Raw genomic sequence first — 25,725 nt, forward strand, 5'->3', positions numbered from 1 at the left:
TAAGATCTCTCTCTTTCTCTCTCTCTCTCTCTCTCTAACCTAAATTTTCATCGATGGTAAATACTGTTCTTTCTCCTATGAAAACAAAGATGGACCAGCCTCTGAGCCGGAGTGAGGTTCTTGATTGAGGACTAGAATTCCTTGTCTGTGTTCCCACAATACCCTGTGCTCTAGCATGCACCAACAGGCTGAGTTAATTGAATCACCTCCTCTGTCTTGATCACTAAACTGTGAGCTCTTTGAGGGCTTGGCCCCATCTTTGCCTCCAGGCAGAGTATGCACTTTCATATCTCTTGGAGATGTGTCCCTGCCTTACCAAAGGAGGCACTCAATGTCCTACTGCAAGATAAATAACTATGTGAATAGATATCTCATTCTAGGTCCCTTAGACAAGCATCATCATTACGGTTTTGGGGTGCTAATTTCTGCACTCGTAGATGGGTACATATTTATTAGCCATTGCATTTTGTTCTGTTACCACTCTTGGTAGGAAATAGACTTGTTCCAGACTTTTCATAAAATTCTTGTCAAGAGGAGATTGATAAGAACTGGCCATATTCACACCTCCTTCCAATGAAAATCACTTGTTTTTTGATTCCTCCATAAAATTTGCTCTTCTTCCTTTACCTCTTTGTTCCCTATCTATTTTTATTTGCTTTTCCTGTGTGTTTGAGCTTTTTAACTCTCTGAGGGAAGTGATTGTGTTTTTGAATTTAGTACTTCAAAATAAATTGCCATTTATAAGGATGTACACTTAAGATTCAGATAGTTAATTCCTGCCCAAAGTAGGTTTTTATTATTAAGTTATTTTATTTACTTTTTCAAGTATTTTGCTATTCTAACAGTGGAGGCATCGATGTTTGGAGAAATGTGTGCTGGTACTTTTACCTGGCCTGCTTCTTATTCCCTTGGAAAACTCCATCCACCGCTGTCAAGAGTCCTAAGTCCAAATTATGACATTTCTTCTCCACTTTGGAAAAGAAGTACAGAAACCTGCAATATTGCAGAATGAAAGGTCTTGGTCTTGAGGAAAATTCTTTGATCCATAAAATAAGAATTATGCTTAGCCACAATCTTTTGGAAACCAAGTATTCTTCATGTAGTGCAAAAGATCTACAGTTAGGAGTTTGAAAATGTCACACAGTGGAGATGGTTAGATTTAATATCAATAAAATGGTGCTGTTGAAGGCAAATGCAAGAGGAATGCTTACTTTTGTTTTAAAACTTAGATATTTCCAACTATTGGCCAAAAAATGGAATTCAACATTTGTAATTAACAATGTTGACTACCATAACTTTGACACTTTCAAACTATGGTATCAGTTGGGGGGGGTGCACTTAGGGTGAAGAATGTATTGTCACGAGGAGGAATTCTGTGGTTATTTTTCTCATCAGGGCTCACTGTGTGTCACCACAGAATTGGAATTCAAAAGATGAGACTGTATTTCTAATCATGTTGATATTTCCCATGTAGCTTCTTAGTCAGCTCCTTGGATTCTTCACACAAAACTGTAAAAGGTCATCAATTATAGGGACCTTATGTAAATAGTGGGCTGTTTTGTGATTCTATTCTGAGCAACGTTTATATACATCTGCTCAAATAAATTAATTTTCTTGTCCCAAATGACTCATTTAGTGGAACTAGAAGTTCTCATGCCAATGCAAATAGAGAAGGGGAGAGAGGGCACAGGGAAATGGGGAGGATGAGAATTCTTTTTATAATCTACCAATTTATGAGTGCAGTCACATAATATTTAAATGGAAAAGTACTAAACAAATATTTATATGGGGACGAAAAAGAGAGAATTATAAATCTTGTCTTCTCGTGTGGAATATAACCATCTTGAGGGTATGGATGTGGGTTCAGATGTGCTGGCTTCCCAGTCTTAGTTGGATTATTTTGTAATTTTATGATAGGATGTGCTTTTGTTTGCTTCTCAGAGACTATGTTCTACACATTCAAGATCATAATAATATGGCTTTTCAAATTGGAATAACTGGCAACTAGAATGCACAACATTTTGATCGTCTCTCAGTAGAGTGTCATCTCCACACGCATTAGGCATTCCATAGTGGATGAAGAAAGACTTGTGGACATTGCTCTGGAATGTTCCAGGCTCAGAAGAACCTGACAAATCCTTGAAACTCCATGTAAGGAATTCAGTCATGTGATATGGTTTGTAATAGAGATTCCTTTCCTTCCAAGAAAGAAGGTTCTTTACAAAGCTTCAACTGTGTTTCCATTAACCCATTGCAATGAATCTTATAGATTGCCCCAGAATCTAAATTGACCTCCTTTCATTCGCTTGATCCCAAAGAACACCCCACCTTGTCATTGATACCCTCTCACCATTATCTGGCATCAGTTATCCTATTTTTGTGATATTAATTGGTACTATGATTTCATGATTCCACCACTCAAACTTTATGATTGGCCCTTTGACATTGCTTGGGATATCCAGAGCTGTGTCAGTGACATTGGCATTGATGCTTTGTCTCCAGTTTGTGTCCATAATTGTCTTCAAAATTAGGTTCTTCCCTCTTCATCTGAGAATTCTTTCTGAACTAACTTTACCTTCTCTGAATGTTGTGTCTCTATGTTGTGTCTCTTAAATTTTATGCATGTGTTCCCATTTTTGACACTTCTTTTCTGTTTCTTATAGGTTTTATTTCTTTCCTACTTAGAGTTTGGATACTTTTCAAGCGATGGCATTTAAATTTTTTTATTTTATATTAATTATATTGCTTAGCAGAGTTCCCTATAAAGGATGTAAGTTTTCAGAATTGATTCTTGAATAAAATTATGAAATTAAAATTTTTAATTTAAAATTTTAATTATAGAATTTAATTATGATTAATTAACATTGTTACAGATTCCCCCATTAGCTAGTGCTATTCTTTTTGTATAAATTCTGTTTTATTTCTATCCTTCTCTAGACAGGCAGAAAGATTGATTCATTGATTTAAATTTAAGTATTGGTAGTCCTCTCTCTGTATTTTTAATTTTATGATGGTAGTGCTTCTTGAAATAAAGGTTCATTTTTAATTGTTCTATTTGTTGGTCCTAGGATGGCTACGGTACATATGGACTGCATATAACATATTTTTAATGGAAATTATTTTGAGCAATTTACTGCCAGGACTTCAAGTTTCATGCCTTTGTATTCTCAAATTCCAGCATTGCAAACCTCACTGTGCTTCTGACTACTTGTCCAATAAGGCCTCACTCCAAGTTCAAGAAACAAAATGAAGATGGTTCATTTCAGTGTGTTCTTAAAACCACGTTTTTATGGGTGCCCAAGTGGTTCACTTGGTTAAGCATGGACTTTTGGTTTGGGCTCAGATCATGATCTCACAGTTTGTGAGTTTGAGCCCACTGATAGTCTGGAGCCTGCCTGGCTTCTCTCTCTTTTCCTCTCTTTCTACCCCTTCCCTGATGACACACACACTCTCTCTCTGTCAAAATAAATATATAAACTTTAAAAAACTCATTTAAAAATTTTTTTAATGTTTTTAGTTATTTTTGAGACAGAGAGAGACAGAGCAAGAGCGGGGGAGGGGCAGAGAGAGAGGGAGACACAGAATCGGAAGCAGGCTCCAGGCTCTGAGCTATCAGCACAGAGCCCCGATGCGGGGCTTGAATTCACAAACGTGAGATCATGACCTGAGTGGAAGTCGGAGGCTTAGCAGAATGAGCCACCCAGACACCCCCCAAAAAACTCATTTTTATTATATAGATTAGTGAGTGACTTGAATTCTACCCAACTAAATAAAATAGGCAGTTGGCTAGTTTATGCAAAGTCATCTGTTCTTTGAGCCTAGCTTCCTAGGGATAGCAAACCTACCTTATAATGGGGAAGAAACATACCACATGTGTAAAAAAAGGAGGCAGGGAAAAGACAGACCATAGAACAGAGGGTTAGCAGAATGGGTCCGAGCGCTGCCAACTCTCCATTCCCTAGCTGTCTAGGCTTTCTATGCCTCCCTTTCCTCTTCTGTAAAATAAAAATAAAATGACACTTCCCAAGGTTTTGGGGAACAACCAATGGCCTATGGATGTTACGTGCTTACGTAGCATCTGGCAAGTGGTGACTTTCACTCCAACAGTGCAAGCTATTGTTTTTAGGATCGTAATTATGAATGACTCAGGTGGACAACGCGTCTGCTTTGGCTGTGGGCTATTCCACCCTGGGCCCAGCCACAGTCAAGTGTGTGCTTATTTGGCCAGCACACACCGTCCACTTTTCCATCCTTGGCGTTTCTTTAGTCACATCTGTGCGGGCTGGTTGAGAAGGAGGATGGCAAAGTTGAAGGGGAAAATCAAGGCCACTGAGCATTAAACAGTATATTCCCCACGCCTACTCCGTGAGATTAAAGAGATGGGTTCTCAAGCAGGTCTTCAGAATGGCTAATTTATATGTATATGGAGGATTCAGCTGGAGTTTTTTTTTAAGGAGCTGGGGGAAAATATGATGCTCTCACATTCCCAGTGGTGTTGCCACATTCATTTTACTAGTGCGTTCAGCCTTTAGTACTTTCATGGATTGACATGAGGGAGGAATTCGCATGTCACGGACGATAACATCTCACTGTTGCCAAAGGAGTCTATTCAGACATGCATGTTAGTGGGTTGATAACTTATTCGGTACTGCAGAGGACTCAAAGATAGACATTTCGCCTTTTATCTCCATCTGTGTGCTCCCTGCATACTAAAGATAGTGCAAAACAGCCAGATACATCTTAACTAACCCACGCAGAAAAGAGGGACTTTTGCTAGCCTGCTGTAAGGGCTGCAAAGTTAAAGGAACAAGGTGTCACGTGGCCTAATGACAAATGAATTAAACATGTTTATGCACCCAACTTGAGCTGTCTGTGAATGCAATTTTAAAGCTCAAACCTGGCGATAATTTAGCCAGAAGAGGTGTAAAGTAAATGGAAGCTAGACGTTTTTGCTCTGCCCTAGCTTGAGGAAGAGGGTGATAAAAGCAAATAGTGAGGTTGCAATCAACAGAAAAGCGGGTTAACTCATAAGAATCCTTTCTTATTAATTGGCATGTATTTTAAGGTGAAAAAAAGGAAAAAATGAGAACTGATGGAAACAATGGTTCTAAGATGCATGGAAATAGGACATTCTAATTCCCTGTGCATTCTGAGACAGGTGAGCCTGAGGACCCTGCTAGACACTGTACAAAAACAATATCTATCCTCTTGACAGTACTAATCGTTGCATATTTATCCTCTATTCAAGTGGCGTGTTCTCTCTCTCACTCGTGGCTGGCATTGAAGTGGGATCATTCAAGATTACGTTCAAAATATATTTCAAATGTGCAAGGTGATGTTGACCGTAAGGATAGTGATTCACTTATTTAAGTCAGGAAAATCGCTGTGGCTCTGATGAGATCAGAAAACGAAGCTAAAAAGTGACATTTTGGTCAAAAGTTCTTAAAATGTTTAACGTTTATTTTTGAGAGAGAGAGCAAGAGAGAGCTCACAAGAGAGGGCAGGAGGGAGACAGAGGATCTGAAGCAGGCTCTGTGATGATAGCAGACAGCGGAATGTGGGGCTTGAACCCATGAACCACAAGATCATGACCTGAGCCTGAGTTGTACATTTAACTGACTGAGCCACCAGGGTTCCACTGGGTCAAATTTTGAACTCACTTTTTGTAGTCATTTAGAATGTGTATCTATGTTCATAATATAAAAAATGTCATTATATAAATGAAAAATTAATATTCTGGGAGAAAAATTCAACTCTTTATGGCTGTGGCTGCTCTCTTGAAAGTGCTTGAAAAGAGATTAGGAGAACATGAGCCAAGATGCTAAAGTGTTGTTGTTGGATTCGAAGATTCAAGTGATTTTCATTTTGGGCTTCCTTTCCCTAGATTTTCAAAATACTCGAAAGTTAGCATATATTTTTATAACCAAGATAAAATAATGTGCAAGTGCTTCTTAAAGAATATCTGCTTTATTAAAAATCCTTAAATGTATAGTCCACATTGTTCCCAATTACTTTTCTTTCATGTTTATTTATTTTGAGAGCAAGAGAGTGTGAGCAGGGGAGGGGCAGAGAGAGAGAGAGAGAGAGGATTCAAAGTGGGGTCTGTGCTGACAGCAGCGAGCCAAACACAGGGCTTGAACTCACAAACCATGAGATCATGACCTAAGCCAAAGTCAGATGTTTAGTCCTCTGAGCCACTAAGGCAACCCCTCCCAATTACATTAAAATTTTTTAAATGTTTTATTTATTATTAAGACAGAGACAGAACATGGCGGGGGAGGGGTAGAGAGGGAGACACAGAATCCGAAGCAAACTCCAGATTCTGAGCTGTCAGCACAGAGCTTGGGGCTCGAACTCACTAACCGTGAGATCATGACCTGAGCCAAAGTTGGAGGCTTAACTGACTGAGCCCCCCAGGCGCCCCCCCACCCCTCACAATTGCATTTTAATCTAACATTCTACTTTAGAATGTGTGCATGTTTCTTTTAAAACATGTTTGAAACACAGAAAATTGATATTTGAAAAAGTTTACTTCATACAGACAGCCCTTAGGAAAACATATCATGTTTTTTCAGAGTCAAGTAGATCAAACAGACTATTAATTTTGAGACCTTGCCGGGTCCTTTAATGCAATATGCTGAACTGTCACTCAGACACGGGTGCAAAAAAATTGTTAATGAAATTTAGAATTAAATAGCTGTGAGTAGAGTGCTAGGCATTGGTAGCACTCATAACATAATATATTATGCATCTGGCCATGTACAATGTGCTCACACTCTTTCTAGGGTTTGTGCTGGTGTTAGGAAGTATGTGAGCCTTGCTTCTACTGCCAGGATTCCTCCCCTACTTTCAGTTAGCTTTTACAATATGTTTGTACCTTGTCTTCATAATACAAAATGAAGTGGAAACCAAGGGCTTTAGCTCTTTGATCAATACAGGGAATTAGTCTGAGAAAGTCAGGAACCATGTAAAATTGTGTTGTCTCATCCAGCTGCCCACGCTAAGTTAGAAAAGTTTTCTTTTGGGGGTATCTGGTTGGCTCAGTTGGTTAAGCATCCAACTTTAGCTCAGGTCATGATCTTGTAGTTCGTGGGTTTGAGCCCTACATCAGGCTCCGTGCTGACAGCCAGAGCCTGGAGTTTGCTTCACATTCTGGGTCTCCCTATCTTGCTGCCCCTCCCCTGCTCACACTCTGCCCCTGCCCCATTTGCACTCTGTCTCTCTCTTTGTTTCTTTTAAAAATAAGTAGACATTTAAAAAAATTTTTAAAAAGAAACATTTTCTCTTCACCTAGGTGCCATGTAGCTCCAGCTGCTCATTTTTGTTTTTAAGTTTTTGTACTCATTTTGAGAGAGAGAGAGAGAGAGAGAGAGAGAGAGAGAGAGAGAGAGCAAGAGCGCATGTGCATGAGTTAGGGAGGAGGAGAGAGAGCAGACAGAGAGAGGGAGAATCCCAAGCAGGCTCCACACTGTCAGCATGGAGACTGATATGGGGCTCAAACTCATGGTGAGATTGTGACATGAGCAGAAACCCAGAGTCAGATGCTTAACCAACTGAGCCACCCAGGCACCCCCAGCACCAGCTGCCCTTTAATGGAAAGTTCTTATGCCTCAGTTGGAATCCCTCCTATCATTTTCCAAATGGGTGTGAGTTCATTGTCCTTCATTTTCCTCATTTCCTTCGTCTTCTAGTCCGAGAGTGAGCAAGTCCTGATTGGCCAGGAGCCTCACTGAGATCCTTGAGTGGACAGGGTACCTTGCTAACTTGTCAACTATTTAAAAATGAATGGTCACTGTAAATGTAGTTTTACAGTAGGGCCATATGCATTGAACATATAAACCTGTAATATTTCTATATGAGCTGCCGTTGCACAAAAGTCGTAACCTCTCATGAGAATGTGAGAGGTGCTAGAGCTTTGCATCGTTCCACAAATGCTCTTTAAGAGCATTTCTTTAAGAGCACCCAGGGTAGCGTCCCTGACTTATGACCACATCAATTCATATAGAAGTGTGTTGTACCAGTCCAACGGAATAGTTCATCTTCTACATGACAACACCCGCTCATTTCTAAAACCTCAAGGAACTCTGGAGATGTGAAGGCAAAATGGCTGTAGGACGAAACCAGGGTCTAATTATAAACCTGACAAGCAGAAACTTGCAGAAATGGAACAGAGCCATGCTGGGTGATGTGTCTGTGGTGATTTGTCTATTTATAAATTGACATAGAGCTGAAATCCTGAGTAATTTGACCCTCTCAAATGAGAACACAATGTTATTCATTCAGAAGTCAATTGATTTTGAAAAGATCTGGTTAATAATCATTGGTGTGCCATTTTTTTTCTTTGATTATCCAAATTAAGTTGTGGGCTTGAACACAATATGATCGATGTGCTCAACATTTTAGTTTCTTCCTTAGAATGAATGTTGGGAGTTCCCTAAATATATAACTGTAACACTAGAAATTGTTCCCCTATTATACTCACTTCTATTTCTAATCACTGGTACTAGGTGTTTGTTTATATTCGCAAACACATAAAATTTGAATGTATCAAAATATACTAATTCAAAAGGAATCTCCTTTCCTGGATAAAGTACTCATAAATATCGATTGTATAGGAATTTCTTTGATGTTTCTGGTAAGACTCAAGTGCATTTCAGCTCCATCATTAGTAATGTCAGGATGAAAATAGCCATGCGTTATGGTCAACTTCACATGCAATGAATTGTGTCCATAAATTTACACTTCCTTAATACCTCTGGGTATATGTTTGAGCCTGATAAATGTGACACCATTGGAGGTCCATTAAAAATGTGGCCCACATTTGATGCATCCATTAGATAATACTTTATTCATTGAGAGCTAATTGTATCTTGTTTTAAATCCCTTTTGCCTATGATTGAACAAAAGAAAAAAAGAGAGCAAACAATTACCTGTATAAACTCTAATTTTGATTGAATTCAGTGATTAATAATTCTTGCTCAATGAAATATTTTTAAATGTCATGTGCACAAAAGTAATTAGCCACATGACTTCAATTACAGTCTCCATGTGACTGACTCCCATATAAGTCTCCAGCTGCCATATATTTAGGAAACTGTTTGATTTTAACTACATGATGGTCTTTTCTAAATGGTGATTTCCATACCCTGGTAATATCTTCATGTCCCTTTCAAGCTTCTGCTTTCTCTTCTGTGCCTTGTTACTGTGAAAGTCAGCACACTGCCGTCACCATGGTCTTAAAATCTTTGGATTGACATTGTTTGCTCCTTCTTCCTACTCTTCTTCCACTTGCCATGAGGTGTAAACTCATGAACCTATTCTATCTTCTAAGTTCTTCTTATGCCCACTTTTTTTTCTCTATTCTCTTGCTACCTGTGCATAAGCTGTCAATATTTATTGCAGAGACTTGGATAACCTTCCAGTTGGTCTTCCACACCATTGTCACCTCTGACTTTAGCCAACTTTAGCATAACTGCGAATTAGTATTTCCTTTAGTATCTATTTGGAATGTAAGAACTCCGTTTCAAACTTTCAGTGGTTCTCAAATCCAAATTTCCAGAATAAATCATTCTGTTTTTTGACTCCAAACTTCTTTTCTGAGACTGCATGCTTTTCATGCTTTTATCTCTGATATTCATTGAGCTCAGAAAGAGTCATTCCCATTGTTCCTATAAGAAAAAGGTGGCATATTTTTTTAAAAAGTGGGCATATGGGTGGCCCAGTCAGAGTGTCCAACCTCAGCCAAGGTCATGATCTCACAGTTTGAGAGTTCAAGCCCCACATTGGACTCTGTGCTGATGGCTCAGAGACTGGAGACTGCTTCAGAGACTATGTCTCCCACTGTCTCTTTCTCTCTGTCACTCCTCTGCTCACACTCTGCCTCTCTCTCTCTCCCAAAAATAAATAAACATTAAAAGGAAAAAAATTTTAAAGAAGAAGCTGGGCAAGCTAAATATCAATAACATTTTTAGGACCCATCAGAAAACTGATGTGGCAAGTCAAAACCTCACCCTGAAAAATGAAGACAGATAGAACAATGGAAATCCATTTACTAGGAGGAGAAGCTCTTGGGGCCCAAATCTGTAGGAACACTTATATAGCAATGTTGGTGAATTGCTGGAGGCAGAGTATGGATTGATGCAAAAGAGGAAAAGCATTTGGAGGCTACAGTCTTAGGGGTCCCCGTACTTTTTTGAGTTTCTTGCTAGGAGTCCTGTGAAGATCCAAGAAGGATTCCTCTCGTAGACATGTCCATAGCCTTTTCTGTAACAACAACATATCTCCAGGGAAAAGGACTTTGCCAGAGTGCAGTTCTGAACTTTATTCCAGCTGGGAGGAAAGAATTCTCCAGTCCTACACAACACATATGGCCAACAGACTCATGAAAAGATGCTCAACATCACTAATCGTCATGGAAATGCAAATATTACCACAATGAAATCTCATTTCATACCAATCAGAATGGCAAGAAATAACAAGTGTTTGTGAGAATGGAAAGGAAAGGGAACCCTGGTGCACTGTTGAGGTAAATGTAAATTGGTACAACCACCGTGGAAAACAGTATGGATGTTCCTCAAACAATTAAAAATAGAACTCGCATACGATCCACTAATTCCACTACTTGATTACCCAAAGAAAGCAAAACCAGTAATTCAAAAAGATTTATGCATCTCTATGTTTACCAAAGCATGATTTACAATAGTCCAGATATGGAAGCAACCCAAGTGTTCATCCTTAAATGAATAGATAAAGCTGCAGTACATATATACACAATGGAATATTACTCAGCCACAAATAAGAATAAAATCTTGCCATTTGCAACAACATGGATGGACCTACAGGGTATTATGCTAAACGAAGTCAGTCAAATAGAGAAAGACAAAGACCACCTGATTTCACTTACATATGGAATCTAAAAAACAAAACAAACAAAAGACAGAAACAGATTCATATATAAAGAGAATAAATTGGTGGTTGCCAGAGAGGAGAGGGACGATGTAGGTGAAGGTTACTGAGCATTACAGTTATAAAATAAGTAACAGGGATGAAGAGTATATCATAGGGAATACAGTCAATAATACTGTAATGATGTTTGGTGACAGATGGTGACTACAGGTATCATGGAGTGATGAGTAATGTGTAGAATTGTCTTATCACTATGTCGTGAACCTGAAACTAATATATGTCAACTACATACTGGTAATAATTTAAAAAATGATGGTAAAATAAAGGCTTTCTCAGACAAATAAAAACTTCTGGAGTTCACTGAAAGCATACCTCCTCCATAGAAACTGTGAAAAGAAATTTTCAGGCAGAGGAAAAATTACATAAGTCAAAAACTTGGATGTGCTTAAGAAATTAAGAGGATGGGAGAAATAATAAAGTACATTATTATTATTTAATTCATCAAAGACATCAATTAAAGGTTAAATTAATGCTAAGTCAATAGTAGCAACAATGTACTGAGTGTTTTTAGTATACATATAGGTCAAATGAGTGACATCAATAGCTCAAGGGCTAGGAAAGAGGGATTGGGAATGATCTGTTATGAGGTACCTATACAACACATGGAATGGTATCATGTTGCTTGAAGGTGGATATAGATTATGTGAAGATGTATATTATAAACTCTAGGCTAATCACTAGCTTAAAAGAAAGAATAAATGATACAAAAAGTGAGAAGAGGAAATGGAATCACATGCAACAGAAAATGGAATCCCATAAAACAGAAGGCAGGAAAGAGTGGGAAAGAGAAACAAAAAACAAACTCAACAAGTCAGAAACAAGTAGCAAGATGGTAGATACTATTCTAGCCATATCAATACTAACTTTAAAAGAGAATGGTCTAAACACACTATTTAATTGTCAGGCTGTATTTAAAAATCAAATTATGTGTTGTCTACAAGAAAGTCATTTAGATTTCTAGGCTGGATCTTCATATCAGAAATGTTAAAATTAAAAGAATAGACAAATGTATATCATGTTAATACTAAAAAAAGAAATAAAGTGGAAATAGTTATATTAATTTCAGACCTTATAATAAGGAAAATTATCAAGGAGAGAGAAAGTCATTACATGATAAAGGGACTAATACTACAAAAGACATAACAATTCTGAACATGTATGCACCTAACAACAGGATGTTAAAATACATGAGACAAAAACTAGTAGGACTGAAGGAGAAATAGACAAATCCCCTAATATAATTGGAGACTTGAGTAGTCTTCTGTCAGTAATTGATAGATTAAGCAGGCAGATAATCAGTATGGATATAGATGAAATGAAGAGCTCTATCAATCGACTTGATGTAACTGATATTTATAGAACACTCCATCCAACAACAGAAAACACATCCTTTTTAAGTTTACATGGAGTATTCCAAAAGTTAGACTCCATTCAGGACCACAAAACACGCTTCAACAACAAATTTAAAACAATAGAATGATACTTGGATTTTTTCCAAGTTTGATCTTTCTCTCCTTCACTTATAGTGAAATTAAACAGACCAGACCTCTTGCAATTCTTCACATATATTCTATCCTATCCTCCCTCACGTCTTTTCTTTATTTACTGAATACCTACCTAAGGATGACGTTGGAGAGTATATAGAGGTACGTTTTAGTCTCACCTTAGTCTATAAGCTCCTTGAAGGCATTCTATTCCTATTTTATTTGCTCATCCACTCTCACATTCCAGTATCTAAAATCTAAACATAAGAATTTCTCAAGAAATATTTTTTGAAATAATAGGATCAAAAAATAAGGCTATCATGAGGGAATGTCTCTTTAGAAATAAACCAATGAGACCAACCAGATTATTGATCCTGTAGGTAGACACTCAATGAGACAACTCAGATTTCTGGGTGACCTAGAACATGTTCTGAGGCCTACGTCACCAAAGAGAGAGTACAGCTTTGAAAGGTAATCCAAAAATTTGATTGAGCGCAACATAGGAAGAAGAGATGCATCTATATTCAGAGGGAAAATAAACAAAAATGGAAACAAATGAATACTGTCCAAAGACAGAAAACAACCAGAAAAGTAGCCTTCCAAGCGTAAGACTTTGACATTTGGAGTCAAAGCCTTGACATTGGAGCATAACCAATGGAGCATGGTGACTGGAAAACTAACTAAATGAAGAAGAAACGTGTAAAGCTGATACAAACCACTAAACAAAGAAACTCAATAGACCTAAGAAAGAGAAGATGAAGAAGGTGGAGAAGATTAACATAAACTCCTGGTAAAAGTACAGTGGGTGGGTGTTAAAACCAAGAATTCAACTCCATGACTACAAGTAATCAGTTGAAATATTTTTGTTTCACAATTAAATTCAAAAGTAATTTGACTCCATCTAAAAAATACAACATATAATATAAAATAGTTTTAAAGGACAGTTAAACTCAGCAATTCAAGCATTACTCTGGGAGAGTTACTATAGGTGGGCAGATTCTACACATCACAGCATAACTATATTCTTTACTGTAAGAGTCTAGAGTCTTCAGTAGGGACTTGTTTATCAAATGGAAGTTTTACAGGACCATCATGGGCTGGTTACCTCTGCTCTCATATCATTCTAGTGTTCAGCAATAAAAAACGTTGTTATATTTGTGAATCAAGTTACTTTTTAAAATGTCATGACTTACATTAAGAAATAAACCCCAAATCAAAAAGTTAGAACATGGCAGAGCTGAGATTTAACTTTTGACTCTGAAAGTCGTTATTTTTTAATTATTAAAAAATGTTTATTTCTTTTTTTTGTTTTTGAGAGAGAGAGAGAGAGAGAGAGAGAGAGAGCATATATGAGTGCAGGAGGGGTGGAGACAGAGGGAGAGCAAGAATCCCAAGCAGGCTCCACGCTGTGAGCCCAGAGCCCAATGCCAGGCTCCATCCCACAAACCATGAGATCATGACCTGAACCAAAATCAAGGGTGGGACACTTAACCAACGGAACCACCAGACACTGTGAAAGTTGTATTTTTATTAGTGATTGTTCTACATAAACAAACTAGCTACAACTCTCCTATGTGACCGGAAAGTCCTCAGCATACCTAAAGTAAAGTTCCATACTTGCAAGGAGATGAGCTTTCCTTGATCTTTTGAATACTTCTTCCTGTGTTTCACTCTCTAGGACATCCTTTTAAAATATTATGTGTCGATGATGGTATTAGCAGAGCATTATTTAAATTTGTGACTTCAAATCCTTCTTACCGCCAGCCATTCCTCATTCCCATTCCATGAGCAAGCCGCTAAATCCGAGGGATCATTACCAACAAGCAAGCAGTTTGGGTCAGAACTAACAAAGACTTCTTAAAATAGAAACTTGGGGAGAATCTTCACATTGTGAGTAGAACCCAATTGAATAAGTCCTCATTTTCATCTTTTGGACTAAATCTACTCCTATTTTAAATATAGTATACTTTGATGCTAACAAAACAAAGAACAGAGCGCCTGGGTGGCTCAGTTGGTTGAATGTCCGATTTTGGCTCAGGTCATGATCTCACGGCTCATGAGGTTGAGCCCCACTGTGCTGACAAATCAGAGCCTGGAGACTGTTTCAGGTTCTGTCTCCCTCTCTCTCTCCGCCCCTCCCCTGCTCCCACTCGCGTGTGCACGCATGCTCTCTCTCTTTGTCTCTCTCTCTCAAAAATAAATTAACATTAAAAATAATTTAACACACACACACACACACACACACACACACACACAAATAGTACTCTCCCCAAACTTTATCCACAAATCAATAGAAACATATGGATTTAATTGAATAGGGTTAAGTGATGAGATATATTACATTTGTAAGCACTTATGAGTAATGATTTTTCTCTAAGGTCAATACTTAGGTCAGTAGAAAAATTAAAACTAATCTATTACATTCTCTTCATTAAAGATGTTAAAATTTATTTATAAAAGTGTGCTATCTAAAATGTGTTTATGATAATGAGAACTAAATAACATATCTAAAAATACATTCATGTTCATACTAATTTCTAGCTTTTAATTGACATGAACAATGGCTTCTCTTATTGCATCTGGGTTGGTTGCGGGCATAATTATTTTTCCATTTGTTTTGGTTGTTCCAGAAAAACTAACTAAGTGAGCTGTGGTATAATCCCTGAAAGCTTCCTTCTGGACTCAGCCCATAGCGCTCTTGACCTGTAACCCTCAAAAGACACAGATGGTGCATGTTTAGACCAACTCATGAAGATGTTAAGAAAGCTAAGATGGAAGATGAAGAATCCTATAGATGTCATTCTGCTCCAGGCTTTATCTGTTAACCTGTGGGAGAACTTATCTGTAGTTAAGCTACCAAAATCCTTCTTCACTAAGTGTTATTTATTTTGAAGGATAAACAAAAAGTGTCAAATCATAGGTTTTTCAAATGCAAAGGAAGTACTGTTTCTGTAACACCATTCAATACACTTTCTCCCTTCTAAATAGGTCATTACATTTCAAGCATTTCTTTTAGCAAAAGATGCTTTCTTCTCCCTTTTTTTTTTAATCCCAGCATAATCAGGAGGAATTTAAATAACTTTATTATTTGCATTTCAAATTACAGCTGAAGAGAAACTGAAGCCAGTTTCCAAAAGTGCAGCTATGAAGAAGAATTAACAAGGAAACCAGCTTTACCTGAGCCACTTCTGTCCTATTAATGTTTAAAGTCATTGTAGTCCCCCCAAAATACACATTTCTGTTCTCTTTCCTTGAATTTACAAAAGAATGAATAAATTCTGAAGACATGTCGGAGTGTGTGGACTCACGCACATTCTTCCACAGACAGAAAATAAGCACTAGGTGATTATTTGTGCCCAAATAGATTGATATAGCTACTCATTTCAAAAATGCTAACTTTATCTGGGAACAGCAGATACAGACAAGTGTGGGTGCCTGATAACAGGGATACAAGATGATACAAATGCTATCAGCAATCTCGTGCATCAGGAATGTGTGCTTCTGCCGCTGAGTTGACATCACCAGGGTAAATACAAATTTTTTCTGTTCCACAGAGATTTGTAGTCAAACTCTGGTTTTCTTCTTGATCTCCTAGATATCTTTGAGGACAGTGTTTTTCAAACTTTAACATGTATATGATCACCTAGGAATCTTGCTAAATGCATGTTCCAAATCAGTAGACGTAGGGTGGGAACTGAGAATTCACATTTCTAACACAACACTAATGCTACATTTGCTAGAACCACACTTTAACTTATGAGGTTTTAGAAGATGGTACATTTAAGAGAAGTTTAGCAATGTACATATTATTATACATTTTTCCATTATATTTAACAGCATTTTCTGGGCTATTTAGATACACAGTAAAGTTCACGATGATATTCTCATTTGTATTTCAGTAGCTTTTGATACTATGTAGATAAAAAAGAAATGGTTCTTTGCTTTGATGACTCGGAATTTCTTTTGGTCTTGTTTTGCAGTAAATTAGATTGAGTCTCTTTGTAATGAATCAGATTTGATTTCCAAAAGCTAAGTGCTATATTTGTCAAGAGAATAACAATTCTTTTCCATACGGACAAAAATCCCTCTTGGCTTTTTTCTTCACTTTGCCTCAACTCCCATGTAATCATCTCTCTCCTATATGGAGAACACAAGGTGTTTATCAAGTAGGCATGTGTTGATTTCAGAATCAACACTCACTATATTAGATATTAATGATACAAAACCAAATAAGGCATCATCCCTGATGAGCAGAGATGTATCCAAATAGTTTCAGTGCAGTTGAGAGAAATAAGTAAAGTATTGTGAGGGATAAGTAATCATTTTCATCAGGGGAGAGTCATGGAAAGCTTTCTGGATGAGATGATTATCATTGAGCCCCACTCAGACCGCTGAGAAGGACTTGGCCAGCCAGACAGGGTTGTCAATGACAATGAAAAGGAAAAGTGCCTGGAGTCCTCTACAAGTTTGTGGAAGTCCGGCTTGTTTTGTTCTGATGGCATAATTGCTAGAAAAGAAGGTGAAAAGCTGAAAGGGAACAGACTGTGGAAATTGTTAAGTGGACCCAGAGATGTCTATTTTATCCTGGAAAGGTAGAATCATTAATGATTTTTCTAAGTGTTTATTTTTGAGAGAGAGATCTTGAGCAGGGGAGGGGCAGAGAGAGAGGGATGGAGGATCCAAAGTGGGCTCCATGCAGATGGCAGCAAGCCTGATGTGGGGCTCAAACTCATGAATTATAAGACCATGACCGAGCCAAAGTCTGATACTCAACTGACTGAGCCTCACAGGTGCTCCAGAAGCAGTGATGATTTTAAGCAGGGTAATGATGTGTTAAGATGATTTTTCCGATAGCCCCTTGATCTGCCTTCACTTCCAGGTTACATAGAACACATTTCTTCCATATAATCCCTACCATTGCCTCTTCAGAGTTTAGTGTTTATTTATTAGATTCTGCATAACCATTTTGCACATGTGGTTTACAATAGCTATTTGGCACACAAATGTCTAGTTTTTGCTGAGTTGTTAGATATCCTTAAAAGAGAAAAAAGTAAACTGCTGTCAGTAATTATACTTTTCTTTCCTGTCTTTTGCTTATAGGTTTTTCAATAAAAACTTCCACGTGTTAACTTACAAAGAAGTTACTGAAACCCTGTATTTCCATCTATAATCTCTTTAAACTATGTTTCTTCCATTATACTTTTATAGGCCATTTTCTTTGGACCAAATCAGAGAGCTTCTGACATGTTTCCCTTAAGCTTTACTAATTTTAGAAAGCATAATAAATGACTTCGTCATGCTCTTTAGAAATCATATTAGTTATAACAGATTCTAGCAATGGGTCTACAAATAAAACATCAGGGAAAAAAATCTTAATTTTTTTCAAACATTTTTCTCAAACAAATTTAAAACCTACATAAATTGTAAAGATTTGCATAATAAACCCTTCAATTCCCTTCATAGAGGTTCACCAATTGTTTTAATGTTTTTCACGTTTCTTTTCTTCACTTCCACTTGGGTCAGGCTGAAGTGTTTGAAAATAAGTCATAGGTATCATTCATAAATACCTGAGGATTCGTCTCCCCAAAGTATGTAAATTCTCCCTAAATAAGTACTGTTGCCTATGAATACTAAGAAAAGTACTATCAATACTATAATGACAGTATTAAAATATCATTTAACATACAATTTACCTCCAATTTTTTTCTGTTTCCCTCCAAAAGGACATTTATAGTATTTTAAGATCAAAACTCACACATTAAGTTTAGTTTTTACATTTTCTGCTTTGACTAACACTGAATTACTTCTAACTACTACCACAGACAACATACAGAACTATTCATAACAATTTCTCTAAGGGTGTTTGGGTGACTTGGTAAGTTGAGTGCTCAACTCCTGATTTCGGCTCAGGCATGATCTCATGGTTTGTGAGCTGAAGTTGGACACTTAACCAACTCAGCCACCCAGGTGCCCCTCAATTTGAATATCTTAGAATTTCATTTTAATTTATCTGTTGCTTTTGATCACTTTCTATATTTGTGGTGGAATCCTGTGTAAGGATTCTCTCTCTGCCTCTCTTTCTGCCCCGCTCTCTCCTGTCTCTCTCTCAAAATAAAAAAATAAGCTTAAAAAAAAAAACCACGATCTCTCCAAATTGCTGTTTGTTCTTCTGCAGTCAGTGAACACCCACTTTTCTCCCTACAATTAACCTTTTTAAATTTGTCCTTCAATTTTGGAGGGTTTGCCCCCCATTTCGAGAAGGTCATATAAATGCATTCATACACCCAGTGCCCTTGGAGTCTGGCTTCTTGAGCATTATGCATTTGAGATGAATCTATATTGTTTCAAGTTTCAATGGTGCATTCATTATTATTACTGAGTAGTATTATATTTCATCACTATACCACAGTTTATCTGTCACCCATTTGAGGGGCATGCAAGTTACTTCCAGTTTAAGGAACTTATGAACAAATCCACAAACATTCACCTAAAAATGTTTAAATATATATAGTTCTTCACTTCACTTGGGTGAATACCTTGCAGGACAATGTAGTAAATTTATGTTTAACTTTATGAGAAACATCTACTTCATCAGATATTAATATATCCAGCAGAACTTTCTTTAGAGTAGTGTTTGCATGTTATATAAATTGTTATTCTTTTACTTTTAACTTATTGCTCTTACTATATTTAAAGCAAATTCCTTTTAAACAACAGCTTTGTTTTTGTTCTTTTTTAAATCCAATATGACAATTTCTGTCTTTTAACTGGTTATGTAGCTCACATCCATGTAACATAATTACTGGAATTGTTCAAGATAGTCTACCATTTAATAGTTTTGGTGTTTGTCCACTCTGTTTGTTTGTTTTCACTGTTTTCTATTTCCTACTTTATTTTGGACAATTTGAATAGTTTTTTGTTAACATTTAAAATTTTTTTTTTAAGTCTTGAGAGAGACAGAGAGACAGACAGACAGACAGAGAGAATGAGAAGGGTAGGGGCAGAGAGAAAGGGAGATAGAATCCAAAGCAGGCTCCAGGCTCTGAGCTGTCAGCACAAAGCCCAACAACAGGCTTGAACAAATGAACAGGGAGACCATGACCCGAGCTGAAGTTGGACACTTAACCAACTCAGCCACCCAGGTGCCCCTCAATTTGAATATCTTAGAATTTCATTTTAATTTATCTGTTGCTTTTGATCACTTTCTATATTTGTGGTGGTTCTTCTGGGATCATAAAGTTTCACAGTTTATCTAAAAGAGTACACATATATATTTATATTTATTCTTTTTGTTATCACATTTCTTATATCCACATATACTATCCCCTCCTTGACCAATGTTTTAGAACCTAAGAGGACAAAAATAATTTATTACATTTACACAAATATTTACCATTTTTGCTGCTCCTCCTTCATTCTTGAAGTGATAAGTTTCCTTCTGGTATTATTCTCCTTCAATCTTCAAACTTCCTTCAACATTTATTTTCAAGCAGTTCATTAATTCTCCAAGTTTTCTTTATATAAGATTTGTTTGTTTGTTTTGCCTTTTCCCACATATTCATGGGACATAGAACTCTGCATTGGCAGTTCTGTCATATGCTGGGTCTGTGAGGGCAAATTAAAGATATTTCATTGTCTTCTGGTGTTCAAGATTTCTGATGAGAGGTCTACAGCCATTGCTCCTCAATATATAATGTATCACTTTTTTTCCTCATTTTTCATGTTTTTCCTTATCATTGGTTTTCAGAAGTTTTATTATATCTATGGGCATAGTTTTCTTTGACATTTTTCTATTTAAAACTCTCTAATTTTCTTGAAGTTTTAAATTGTCATTTATCAAATTTGGGAAGATTTCCAGCCATTATTTGGTTAAATATTTTATCTTTGTTAATCCCTTTCTCTCTCTTCTAGAGCTCCAATGTTATAAATGTTATGCCATTGGATAATATCCAACAGGAACTTGAGCTTCAATTAAAAAAATATGTGTTTTGTTCTCAGGTCTTCAGATTGGATCACTTCTACAGATACACCTACAAATTCATTTATTCTGTCATCTCTATTCTTCTATCAAACACATACCTTGATTAAAAAAAATTTTCAGGGAATCCTGGGTGGCGTAGTGAGTTAAGCATCTGACTCTTGGTTTCAGCTCAGGTCAGGGTCTCACAGTTCATGAGTCCAAGCCCCCCATCAGGCTCTGCACTGATAGTGTGGAACCTGCTTGGGATTCTCTCTCTCTCTCTCTCTCTCTCTCTCTCTCTCTCTGTCCCACACCAACAAATAAATGAACTTTAAAAATTAAAAAAATTTCAGATACCATAATTTACCATTCTAATATTTCCATTTTATTATTGCAGGTTTTACTTCTCTGCTGAGAATTTCTACCTTTCCATTTATGGTAAAATGTTTACTTTTATCTTCTGGAGAAGAGTTACATTGCTGCTTTAGAATCTTTGTTCTATAATTCACACATCTGTGTCATCTGGAGATTGGCTTCCAATGATTATCTTTTATTTTGAGGGTTGTTTAGATTTTACCGACTCTTTGTAGGCTAAAGAACTTTGATTTCTGTCTTAAGAATTCTGACTATTATGTTACAAGACTTTCGAAGCCATTGAAATTCTTTGGAGAATTTTGAGTTTTTCTTTACCACTCAACTAACCCAGGCAGGTTCAGACCGCAACTTCCGTTTTGCCTTCTGTGGACAGTTGTCCCATTGGATATAGAACCGAAGTTTCGGGTAAGGCTTGGGAATCAGCTTATATCCTGGTTCAGCTTGCACCAGGTTTGCTATGTTTTGTGGGTGTGCTCTGTGCTTGTGCAACTTGGAACGCAAGCTGGGAATTTCTGCCAGTTCAGACGCATACTTTGGGTATTTCCTTTCTCCTTCTCAGTATTTCCCCCACACTCCCCGATGGCAAGGGTCTTGTTTTCTCAGTTATCTGGTTAGAAAGCCAGTGTTCCTCTCAGAATTTTAGCTCCTTCACTGACACTCCTGGAAAGAAGCAATACTAAGATGAGAAAATTAATGAATATTTCCCCATATTCTTCTTATAACATGGATCACTTTTTCCTGGTTTCTCTGTCCAAATTAAATATTATTTTTCTCAGCGTTTTAGGTTCCCTAGCAATCAGCTATTTTATCCAAATGAGCGTGAAGTGATGAGAGCAATTAATAGAAATATTTACATTCTTTTTAGCAGCTAATCAAAATACAAGAGTCATTGTCTTTACCTGTCTTAAGAGAGGTTGACTTCAAAACCAATGTGAAGAATGTGTTCTCTAACCATGGAATCCTCTCTAGGGACACCCGCTAATTCTGACCCAAGCTATCAGGATTTGTCTCAATATTTAATGAGTTCTTTCTACTTAGGTTGTCTAAAGAATGTGTGAAATATTGAGCACTTTTGCTACAGAAATATTTAGAATTGCTTAATACATTTTATTTTAGGTGGCTTAAAGATCAATATACCCTTTTGAATTAATTTTTTGTATAGTGCTAAAGATTTTCCATCATACATTTCTTATGTTAATATTTATTTTTGCTAATGTAGTCCAAAGGTTGTGCTAAAAACCTAATTTGGATGCTCTTATCCATCATGCCAGAGTGATACAAGAGCAAAATTTTTGCTATTAAAGTTAAAATGTCTTATTATAGGGTATTTATGCTATGGATGTTCTTAGTAAAGTGGAATTTTTATATTATGTCATTAAAATGAATATTAAAATGGTACAATGGCAAGATATGGATTTTCATATTTCTTTGGCATAGAGAAATTCTAATGCCAAGTAGAAATGTCACACAGTAGAAAGATATGAATTGAACCCTTTGATTTAAAGGAGAGCCATGTGATTTTTAAAAGTTATATTTTAAATTGCCTTAACTAGTTCACTAATTAAAGCAATTAAATAAATAGAAAAGTCTCTACACATTTACTATTTTCTTTTTTACCTTCATTCATAAAATCAAACAGCTGACTGCTGTGAACACATAGAGTACCAGTTTGGTATCATTATGTCTACCTTTGTTACCATCCTAGATATTTTTGATGTATCTTGTCAGCTGGTCATCATCCATTTCTCTCCCTTTCCGGTGTGAACTTTCCAGATTACTTTTGAAAAACCAATGCTCACGGGTAGGATGGGATCTGTTTCTTATCAAGAGTTGCTCTCAAACTTTAAGCGGACCAGATGTACTTGGTGTCCTTGCTGAAGCTGATTGCTAAGCCCCGCCCCCAGAGTTTCTGACTCAGTGTGTCTGAGGTGGGGCTTGAGGGTTTGCCTTTCCCACAAGTCCTCAGGTGTTTCTGGTGATTCCAACCCAGGGACAACTCTTGGGGAAGGAATGATCCAGGGTAAATCACTTTCTTTTTCAGCCCAAATCACCTCGGAACCATCACAGCCTAGGTCATTGTAATGTTCTCCATACTGAATCAGAAACGCGAAACTATAAGTCAGTCAGAGAAGGACATATATATATTCTCACTCATATGTGGAGCTTGAGAAACTTAACAGAAAACCATGGGGGATGGGAAAAAGGAAAAATAGTTACAAACAGAGAGGGAGGGAGGCAAGCCATAAGAGACTTAAATGCAGAGAACAAACTGAGGGTTGGTGGGGGTGGCAGGGGAAAGGGGGAAATGGGTGATGGGCATTGAAGAGGGCACTTGTGGGGTGAGCACCGGGTTTTGGATGTATGAGATGAATCACGGGAATCTACCCCCAAACCAAGAGCACACTGTATGCACTGTATGTTAGCCAATTTGACAATACATTATATTTAAAACAAAACAAAGAAAAGAAAAGAAACCCAAGGGAAATGCTAAAGGATTCTGTTGAAGATGGTGTAGGGTAGTGTTTAAGGGGATGGATTCCAGAGTCAGATACTGTGAATTAGAATCCCACTTTCATCGTAAGCACACACACATACACACACACACAACTATAAACTTAGGGTATGACAACGAAGTGTTGAAATGTGCATAGGCTGTTGTTAGAAAACAAAACTTAATCAATTCTGTGTGATGGTCAGGACCACAATGATAGCAAATGACATAAACCAGTGTCCAGTTGAATAAACAATATATTTTCATCTTTGTTAAGAAGATATATCAGAGGCCCCTTTGTTTGCCTGGCTAACATCAATTCACTGAAGTCTTCCTCGATCTATCCCTTCACCAAGCTAGGTTATAGATTACTTACTGCTCTCAAGACATTCTGTGAATATATCTATCATTGAACTTTGCTCATTTTAAAAAATTATCTTTTATATGCATTTGTTGTTTTCAGGAAATATTTGGTCTTTCAGAACAAAAGTCATTGCTTATTAATCTTATTAATCTTTAAGCCTCAATGTCTTGGACAGAGTCTTGTGAGTGGTTGGCACCCTGTAAATTTCTGCTGAATAAAAGAAAAAGATTAACAATGGGTGATATGTGAAAGGCAAAGTCAAAGAATAATCAATCCAAGATGATTTCCTGGGACAGTGGTTGTTTACACCAGCATTTCTTCATAAGCTGATGCAAGTCTGTACATGAGAAGTTATTGTCACCACAGTCCTTTGCTCCTTTCAAGGAAGTGTTCATGAGCTTACAACTTGTACAGAGCATGACAAATAAAATGCTCAAGGGGATAAGAGGTGATAGACTGGAAAATTTAGATTCTAGCTGGAAAGACACAAGCTGAAGGGGATCATGTCTGAAGTTGAAAATCCATTGAAGGCATAGATTCATGGAAGGTGTATTTAACAATCAAGGTAAAATAAGCTAGAATCAGGCATTTCCTTTGTGATTTAAGAAATTACATTAGCTCACTTAAAAAATACTACTTTGCATCATTCTAAATGCTGAACACATTCATCATCTACCTACATTTTTGTTCTTAATTCTTTGTTCTGTTGGAATGTTCACCCTCTTTAAATTCTAAGCCATATTCACAGACCCAATGGCAGACAAGTTACCTGAATTTACCTCTGTTCTTGCTCCCACCTGCAGAGATTTCTCCCTCCAGTGAACTCATACAGCCTACATTTTACTAATCAAAATATTGCCTTAAAACATGCCAACATTCGTGGAATATATACCGTCTCCAGCTACACATAAGTCCTTTGATATCACTTCTCAGGAATGACAAATCGGATGCATCTTGAATCCACTTCTTCCCAGTGACAGTGGCTGCCTGAAGTCCTGAGAGGAGGAGGATTCTGAGGGTAGGTAATGACCTCACAGTTGTATATGGAAGGAGAAAATGGCAATATGTATGCAGGGTATGATACTGTCACTAATTTTTGTATGCAAAATTTGTAGGATAGAGCTGGACTCAGAGAAGAATCACCAATATGTATAAAGAATAAATGAGAATATAACAATAAAATAAATTAAAATATATTTCTAAAAAGGTCAAAGTTTACTGTAATTCCTAAACAATGACTTATGAGATGTTAATGAGCTCACAGGTGTATACAGTAAAACCTTGGATTGTGAGTAACTTGTTCTGCTAGCGTCCTGCAAGGCTAGAAAATATTTCTAATAAATTCTAACTAGATAAATAAGAGATGTCTTGCAATAGGAGTCGTACATGATGCCAAATGTCATATGATCACAACTGAGAGAGATTCTCTCTCTTTCTCTCCCTCCCTCTCTCTGTCTCTCTCTCTCTTCCTCATTGTGGGATTATGGGTGGCCATCAATGTAATGTCACATTTCCACGAAATCCTCAGAAGGAGACAAAACCAAGTGCCATTGGACAGATTCCTTGTTAAAGTTGCACACAAAACAATTCCATTGAGCCAATAGCAGTGATTCCATTAGTGATAATGAACGTCGTCCTATGCAATGACCCTCCTCTCTCTTGTCTCTCTCACTCCAGCCATGAACGTTTTCAACTGGAAGTGCAGATTAATTTGTTTATTTTTCTTTATATTTTGTATTTTCTTTATTATTTCATATTATGTTACTGTAGTGTAATCATTTTTATAAGAATATTTTGGCATTGGGGAACAAATCATCAGAGGTTCCATTATTTCTTATTGGGAAATTCGCTTTGATATGCAAGTACTTTGGATTACAATCATGTTTCCAGAATGAATTATGCTCTCAAACCAAGGTTTTATTGTATACATAATTTTCTGAAAATGTTTTCTCCACCAAATACCTTGTTTCTAACATTCACATAAAATTATCATGTTCTTACTTATGTTCTTAAGGTAAGTGAATATGATTTCGTATAAGCATCGAACTTTAATCTGGAGGGGCACCTTGGGTGGCTCAGTCAGTTA

At 37.0% G+C, this 25,725-nt stretch overlaps 1 long non-coding RNA gene across 1 annotated transcript; it reads left to right on the forward strand.

Annotated features, from left to right (window-relative positions):
• The first annotated feature begins 21,134 nt into the window (after positions 1 to 21,134).
• LOC115300876 lies at positions 21,135 to 24,806 on the forward strand. Its single transcript, XR_003912899.1, has 3 exons — positions 21,135 to 21,189; positions 24,573 to 24,657; positions 24,755 to 24,806. It is a non-coding gene; the product is annotated as an uncharacterized LOC115300876 (long non-coding RNA).
• The last annotated feature ends 919 nt before the right edge of the window (positions 24,807 to 25,725 follow it).

The sequence above is a fragment of the Suricata suricatta genome, chromosome 9 (genome assembly GCF_006229205.1).
Source record: "Suricata suricatta isolate VVHF042 chromosome 9, meerkat_22Aug2017_6uvM2_HiC, whole genome shotgun sequence".
Lineage (NCBI taxonomy): Eukaryota > Metazoa > Chordata > Mammalia > Carnivora > Herpestidae > Suricata > Suricata suricatta.